Source organism: Triticum dicoccoides, chromosome 7B, assembly GCF_002162155.2.
Source record: "Triticum dicoccoides isolate Atlit2015 ecotype Zavitan chromosome 7B, WEW_v2.0, whole genome shotgun sequence".
In the NCBI taxonomy this organism is placed as follows: domain Eukaryota; kingdom Viridiplantae; phylum Streptophyta; class Magnoliopsida; order Poales; family Poaceae; genus Triticum; species Triticum dicoccoides.
In genome coordinates, this window is record NC_041393.1 from 555852757 (window position 1) to 555861542 (window position 8786).

An 8786-nucleotide genomic window follows, 5' to 3' on the forward strand; every position below is an offset into this window, starting at 1 on the left:
ATCGGTCAAACTGAGATGAGGTAGTTGATCATATAGGTCCCACGGAAATGCCTAATGGTCACATTATGAGCTAAATCGATTCGATCGAGTTTTCTGATTCGGTCCCACCGGGTTTGGTGAATTGTGTGTAACGGTTAGATTTTGTGTGGAGGCTATATATACCCCTCCACCCTCTCCTCATTCGTGAGGGAAGCCATCAGAGCGTGCCTACACTTCCAGCATTCATTTTCTGAGAGAGAACCACCTACTCATGTGTTGAGGCCAAGATATTCCAATCCAACCATATGAATATTGATCTTTAGCCTTCCCCAAGTTGCTTTCCACTCAAATAATCTTTCCACCAAATCCAATCCTATGAGAGAGAGTTGAGTGTTGGGGAGACTATCATTTGAAGCACAAGAGCAAGGAGTTCATCAACAACACACCATCCATTACCTTTTGGAGAGTGGTGTCTCCTAGATTGGTTAGGTGTCAGTTGGGAGCCTCCGTCAAGATTGTGGAGTTGAACCAAGGAGTTTGTACGGGCAAGAAAATCGCCTACTTCGTGAAGATCTACCCTAGTGAGGCAAGTCCTTCATGGGCGATGGCCATGGTGGGATAGACAAGGTTGCTTCTTTGTGGACCCTTCATGGGTGGAGCCCTCCGTGGACTCGTGCAACCATTACCCTTCGTCGGTTGAAGTCTCCATCAACGTGGATGTACGATAGCACCACCTATCGGAACCACGCCAAAAATCTCCGTGTCTCCAATTGCGTTTGCACACTCCAATCCTATCCCTTTACTTTCTTGCAAGTTGCATGCTTTTCTTTCTGCTGCCCATATACTCTTTGCATGCTTGCTTGATATGTATTGTGAATGGTTAAACTTGTGCTTAAACTTCACATTAACTTGAAAGTCTTAAAAACTGCCAACTTTGTGTGTTGAGGGTCTATTCACCCCCTCTAGACACCTCTTCTCGATCCTTTTATAAACCGTGTATGATAGGTAGACAATCACACACATTTAGTTTTCCCGCACCGTTTGTGATAGTGTCTGACATCTCACACGCTTTACAAACGGCACTGTGTGCATTATTACACACGTTTCCTCTCCGTGAATCGTGTCGGATTATGATGTATATCACACACACTGTGCTTTATAGACCGTGTGCACCGTAATGACCCGCACACCGTAATTTCACCGTAATTTAATTGCTGCTATTTAGAATTGTACCTAATTTGAACTTGAAAGTAGGCTATAGATTTATTCATATCCATCAGGTTCAAAAAACCAATGCGTTATTCAATTCACGGGTACATATGTTTAAGAATTACATAAGCACCAAATAAAGAATGATGAACTAGGGTTCTATAATTGTACTATTACAGATGGTAAAGAAAGAGGTGACAGACATTCTGGTTGCTGAACAAGGTGAAACGGAATGGCCCTACTGTGCTCTCCTGGATGCAGAAGGCACGCACGACTCTAGTCCACCCCCTTGTGATGGCCGGCCGCTAATCATGTAGTTTCAGAGGTAATCTTTAGTAAACTGCTTCAGGATCCACTGCAAGGGAAAAAAGATTCAGACATTGTCATCTAACACAACTCATTACGGGCAGTGAAAAGAAGGCTACATAGTTCTTACTTACGATCCCGCAGTTCACTGTTGTCTTGCATAAAGTGTAAACAAATAGTTCGATTGACATATTTTGACCCATTTTAATAACAACCTTTATCAGTCTCCTGGGCCCCCTGGTGGCCCTCCGGTGCCCATCTTCTGCTATATGAAGGCTTTTACACTGGAAAAGATCATAAGCAAGCTTACGGGACGAAACTCCACCGCCACGAGGCGGAACCTTGGTGAAACCAATCTAGGGCTCCGGCGGAGCTGTTCTGTCGGGGAAACTTCCCTCTGGGAGGGGGAAATCATCACCATCGTCATCACCAACAATCCTCTCATTGGGAGGGGGTCAATCTCCATCAACATCTTCACCAGCACCATCTCCTCTCAAAACCCTAGTTCATCTCTTGTATCCAATCTTGCATCAAAACCACAAATTGGCACCTGTGGGTTGCTAGTAGTGTTGATTACTCCTTGTAGTTGATGCTAATTGGTTTACTTGGTGGAAGATAATATGTTGAGATCCTTAATGCATATTAATACTCCTCTAATTATGAACATGAATATGCTTTGTGAGTAGTTACATTTGTTCCTGAGGACATGGGAGAAGTCTTGCTATTAGTAGTCATGTGAATTTGGTATCCGTTCGATATTTTGATGAGATGTATGTTGTCTCTCGTCTAGTGGTGTTATGTGAACCTCGACTACATGACACTTCACCATTATTTAGGCCTAGAGGAAGGCATTGGGAAGTAATAAGTAGATGATGGGTTGCTAGAGTGACAGAAGCTTAAACCCTAGTTTATGTGTTGCTTCGTAAGGGGCTGATTTGGATCCATTAGTTTCATGCTCTGGTTAGGTTTACCTTAATACTTCTTTTGTAGTTGCGGATGCTTGCAGTAGGGGTTAATCATAAGTGGGATGCTTGTCCAAGAAAGGGCGGCAGCCAAGCACCGGTCCACTCACATATCAAATTATCAAAGTAACGAACGCGAATCATATGAGCGTGATGAAAACTAGCTTGACGATAATTCCCATGTGTCCTCAGGAGCGCTTTTCTCATTATAAGAAATTGTCCAGGCTTGTCCTTTGCTATAAAAAGGATTGGGCCACCTTGCTGCACTTTATTTACTTTCATTTCTTGTTACCCGTTACAAATTATCTTATCACAAAACTATCTGTTACCTACAATTTCAGTGCTTGCAGAGAAAACCTTACTGAAAACCGCTTGTCATTTCCTTCTGCTCCTCGTTGGGTTCGACACTCTTACTTATCGAAAGGACTACGATAGATCCCCTACACTTGTGGGTCATCAAGACTCTTTTCTGGTGCCGTTTCCGGGGAGTGAAGCGCCTTTGGTGAGTGGAACTTGGTAAGGAAACATTTATATATTGTGCTAAAATTTTCTGTCACTTGTTACTATAAAAACTAATCCTTTGAGGGGCTTGTTCGGGGTATCTTCACCCCGACCAGTAGAGCAAAGAGTTTCTCCTCAACCTACTGAAAATGTTTACTTTGAGATTCCTTCGGGTATGATAGAGAAACTGCTAGCTAATCCCTTTGCAGGAGATGGAACATTGCATCCTGATTTACACCTTATCTTTGTGGATGAAGTTTGTGGATTATTTAAGCTTGCAGGTATTCCCGATGATGTTGTCAAAAGGAAGGTCTTCCCTTTACCTTTGAAGGCAGATGCATTGACATGGTATAGGCTATGTGATGATACGGGATCTTGGAATTATAAACGATTGAAGTTGGAATTTCACCAGAAGTTCTATCCTATGCATCTTGTTCATCGTGATCATAATTACATATATAATTTATGGCCTCACGAAGGAGAAAGCATCGCTCAAGCTTAGGGGAGGCTTAAGTCAATGTTATATTCATGCCCCAATCATGAGCTCTCAAGATATATGATTATTCAAAAAATTTATGCTCGGCTTTCTCTCAATGATCACACCATGCTTGATACTTCATGTGCTGGTTCTTATATGCTGAAGACTACTGAATTCAAGTGGGACTTATTGGAAAGAATTAAACACAACTCTGAAAATTTGGGTTTTGATGATGGTAAGGAGTCAGGTATAACACCTAAGTTTGATTGTGTTAAATCTTTTATGGATACCGATGCTTTTCGTGGATTTAGCGCTAAGTATGGACTTGACTCTGAGATAGTAGCTGCGTTTTGTGAATCTTTTGCTACTCACGTTGATCTCCCTAAGGAGAAGTGGTTTAAATATAATCCTCCCATTGAAGTAAAAGTAGTTGCACCTATTACAGTTGAAGAAAAGACTGTCACTTATAATGATCCTATTGTCCCTTCTAGTTATGTTGAGAAACCACCTTTTCCTGTTAGGATGAAGGATCATGCTAAAACTTCAACTGTTGTTCGTAAGAGTAATACTAGGACTTATACACCTCCTGAGCAAATCAAAGTTGAACCTAGTATTGCTACGGTTAAAGATCTCTTGGATGATAATTTAGAAGGGCATGTTATTTATTTCTGTGGTGAGACTGCTAATATTGCTAGACCAGATGCTAAGATACATAGACCTATTGTAGGCATGCCTGTTATTTCTGTTAAAATAGGATATCATTGTTATCATGGCTTATGTGATATGGGTGCTAGTGCTAGTGCAATACCCTATGACTTATATAAATAAATTATGCATGATATTGCACCCGCTAAAATAGAAGGTATTGATGTTACTATTAAGCTTGCCAATAGGGATACCATTAAGCCAGTTGGAATTGTTAGAGATGTTGAAGTCTTGTGTGGGAAAGTTAAATATCCTGCTGATTTACATGTTCTTGGTTCCCCACAAGATGACTTTTGTCCCATTATTTTTGGTAGACCCTTCTTGAATACTGTTAATGCTAGGATTGATTGCAATAAGGATGTTGTTACAATTGGCTTAGGGGATATGTCTCATGAGTTTAATTTTGCTAAGTTTCGTAGACAACCCCGTGATAAAGAATCACCTAGTAAGGATGAGATTATTGGTCTTGCTTCTATTGCCGTGCCTCCTACTGATCCGTTAGAAAAATATTTGCTAGACCACAAAAATGATATGTTTATGGATGAAAGAAGGGAAATAGATAAAGTATTCCTTCAACAGGGTCCTATTCTGAAACACAACTTGCCTGTTGAAATCCTAGGGGATCTCCCTCCACCCAAGGGTGATCCCGTGTTTGATCTCGAACCTTTACCTGATAATCTTAAGTATGCTTATCTTGATGAAAAGAAAATATATCCTGTTATTATTAGTGCTAACCTTCCAGAGCAAGAAGAAGAAAGATTACTGAAAACTCTGAAGAAGCACCGTGCTGCTATTGGATATACTCTGGATGATCTTAAGGGCATTAGTCCCACTCTATGCCAAGACAAAATTAAAGTGGAGAAAGATGCCAAACCGGTTAGAGATCCTCAACGACGATTGAATCCTAAGATGAAAGAAGTGGTAAGAAAGGAGATACTAAAGCTCCTTGAGGCAGGTATAATTTATCCTGTTGCTGATAGCGATTGGGTAAGTCCTGTCCATTGTGTTCCTAAAAAGGGAGGTATTACTGGCGTTCCTAATGATAAAGAAGAATTGATCCCGCAAAGAATTATTACAGGTTATAGGATGGTAATTGATTTCGGTAAACTAAATAAAGCTACTAAGAAAGATCATTACCCTTTACCTTTCATTGATCGAATGCTAGAAAGACTATCCAAACACTCACATTTCTGCTTTCTAGATGGTTATTCTGGTTTCTCTCAAATACCTGTGTCAGCGGAGGATATCTCAAAAACTACTTTTACTTGCCCTTTAGGTACTTCTGCTTATAGAGTATGCCTTTTGGTTTATGTAATGCACCTGCTACCATTCAAAGATGCATGATGGCTATATTCTCTGACTTTTGTGAAAAGATTTGTGAGGTCTTCATGGATGATTTCTCCGTTTATGGATCCTCTTTTGATGATTGCTTGAGCAACCTTGATCGAGTTTTGCAGAGATGCAAAGACACTAGTCTCGTCTTGAATTGGGAGAAGTGCCACTTTATGGTTAATGAAGGCATTGTCTTGGGGCATAAGATTTCTGAGAGAGGTATTGAAGTTGATATAGCTAAAGTTGATGCTATTGAAAAGATGCCATGTCCTAAGGACATAAAAGGTATAAGAAGTTTCCTTGGTCATGCCGGTTTTTATAGGAGGTTCATTAAGGACTTTTCTAAAATCTCTAGGCCTCTGACCAATTTATTGCAAAAAGATATTCCTTTTGTCTTTGATGATGATTGTGTAGAAGCATTTGAAATACTTAAGAAAGCTTTGATCACTGCACCTATTGTTCAGCCACCTGATTGGAATTTACCCTTTGAAATCATGTGTGATGCTAGTGACTATGCTGTAGGTGTTGTTCTAGGGCAAAGAGTTGATAAGAAATTGAATGTTATCCAGTATGCTAGTAAAACTCTTGATACTGCCCAGAGAAATTATGCTACTACTAAAAAAGAGTTCTTAGCAGTTGTATTTGCTTGTGATAAGTTCAGACCTTATGTTGTTGATTCCAAATTTACTATTCACACTGATCATGCTGCTATTAAATATCTTATGGAAAAGAAAGATGCTAAGCCTAGGCTTATTAGATGGGTTCTCTTGCTCCAAGAATTTGATTTGCATATTATTGATAGAAAGGGAGCTGAGAACCCCGTTGCAGACAACTTGTCTAGGTTAGAGAATGTTCTTGATGACCCACTACGTATTGATGATAGCTTTCCTGATGAACAATTAGCGGTCGTTAATGCTTCTCGTACTGCTCCTTGGTATGCTGATTATGCTAATTACATTGTTGCTAAATTTATACCACCTAGTTTCACATACCAGCAAAAGAAAAAGTTCTTTTTATGATTTAAGACATTACTTGTGGGATGACCCACACCTTTATAAAGAATGAGTAGATGGTGTTATTAGACGTGGTGTACCTGAGCATGAACAGGAACAGATCCTACGCAAGTGTCACTTTGAACCATATGAAGGACACCACGCTAGAGATAGAACTGCACATAAGGTATTGCAATCCGGTTTTTATTGGCCTAATCTCTTCAAAGACGCTCGTAAGTTTGTCTTGTCTTGTGATGAATGTCAAAGAATTGGTAATATTAGTAGACGTCAAGAAATGCCTACGAACTATTCTCTTTTTATTGAACCATTTGATGTTTGGGGCTTTGATTATATGGGACCTTTTTCTGCCTCTAATGGTTACACACATATTTTAGTTGCTGTTGATTACATTACAAAGTGGGTAGACGATATTCCAACTAGTAGTGCTGATCATAACACTTCTATTAAAATGCTTAAGACAGTTATTTTTCCGAGGTTTGTGAGAACCCACAAGTGTAGGGGATCGCAACAGCTTTCTAGGGTAAAGTATTCAACCCAAATTTATTGATTCGACACAAGGGGAGCCAAAGAATATTCTTGAGTATTAGCAGTTGAGTTGTCAATTCAACCACACCTGGATAACTTAGTATCTGCAGCAAAGTGTTTAGTAGCAAAAGTGGTATGATAATAAAGCTAACGGTAGCAAAAGTAAAGATAAATGTTTTTGGGTTTTTGTAGTAGTTGTAACAGTAGCAACGGAAAAGTAAATAAGCGAAGAACAATATGTGAAAAGCTCGTAGGCAATGGATCAGTGATGGGTAATTATGCCGGATGCGATTCCTCATGTAATAGCTATAACATAGGGTGACACAGAACTAGCTCCAGTTCATCAATGTAATGTAGGCATGTATTCCGTAAATAGTCATACGTGCTTATGGAAAAGAACTTGCATGACATCTTTTGTCCTACCCCCCCGTTGCAGCGGGGTCCTTACGGAAACTAAGGTATATTAAGGCCTCCTTTTAATAGAGAACCGGAACAAAGTATTAACACATAGTGAATACATGAACTCCTCAAACTACGGTCATCACCGAGAAGTATCCCGATTATTGTCACTTCGGGGTTGTCGGATCATAACACATAATAGGTGACTATAGACTTGCAAGATAGGATCAAGAACACACATATATTCATGAAAACATAATAGGTTCAGATCTGAAATCATGGCACTTGGGCCCTAGTGACAAGCATTAAATCTCAGAACATAGTGGATACTAGGGATCAAACCCCAACAAAACTAACTTGATTACATGGTAAATCTCATCCAACCCATCACCGTCCAGCAAGCCTACGATGGAATTACTCACGCACGGGCGGTGAGCATCATGAAATTGGTGATGGAGGATGGTTGATGATGATGATGGCGATGAATCCCCCTCTCCAGAGCCCCGAACGGACTCCAGATCAGCCCTCCCGAGAGAGATTAGGGCTTGGCGGCGGCTCCGTGTCGTGAAACACGATGAAACTTTCTCTCTGATTTTTTTCTCCCCGAATGTGAATATTTGGAGTTGGAGTTGAGGTCGATGGAGGTCCAGGGGGCCCACGAGATAGGAGGCCGCGCCCTACAGGGGGGTGCGTCCCCTGTCTCGTGGACAGGCCCTGGGCCCCCTGGCATTAATTCTTTCACCAAAAATTCTTATTAATTCCAAAAAGTGCCTCCGAGGATTTCCAGGACATTCTGAGAACTTTTCTTTTCTACACATAAAACAACATCATGGCAGTTCTACTGAAAACAGCGTCAGTCTGGGTTAGTTTCATTCAAATCATGCAAGTTAGAGTCCAAAACAAGGGCAAAAGTGTTTGGAAAAGTAGATACGTTGGAGACATATCAACTCCCCCAAGCTTAAACCTTTGCTTGTCCTCAAGCAATTCAGTTGATAAACTGAAAGTGATAAAGAAAAACTTCTACAAACTCCGTTTGCTCTTGTTGTTGTAAACATGAAAAACCAGCATTCAAGTTTCAGCAAATATTATGAACTAACCATACTCACAATAACACATAGGTCTCACAATTACTCATATCAATAGCATAATCAGCTAGCGAGCCATAATAATAAAACTCGGATGACAACACTTTCTCAAAATAATCATAACATGATATAACAAAATGGTATCTCGCTAGCCCTTTCTGAGACCGCAAAACATAAATGCAGAGCACCTTTAAAGATCAAGGACTGACTAAACATTGTAATTCATGGTAAAAGAGATCCAGTCAAGTCATACCCAATATAAACCAATAGTAATGAATGCAAATGACAGTGT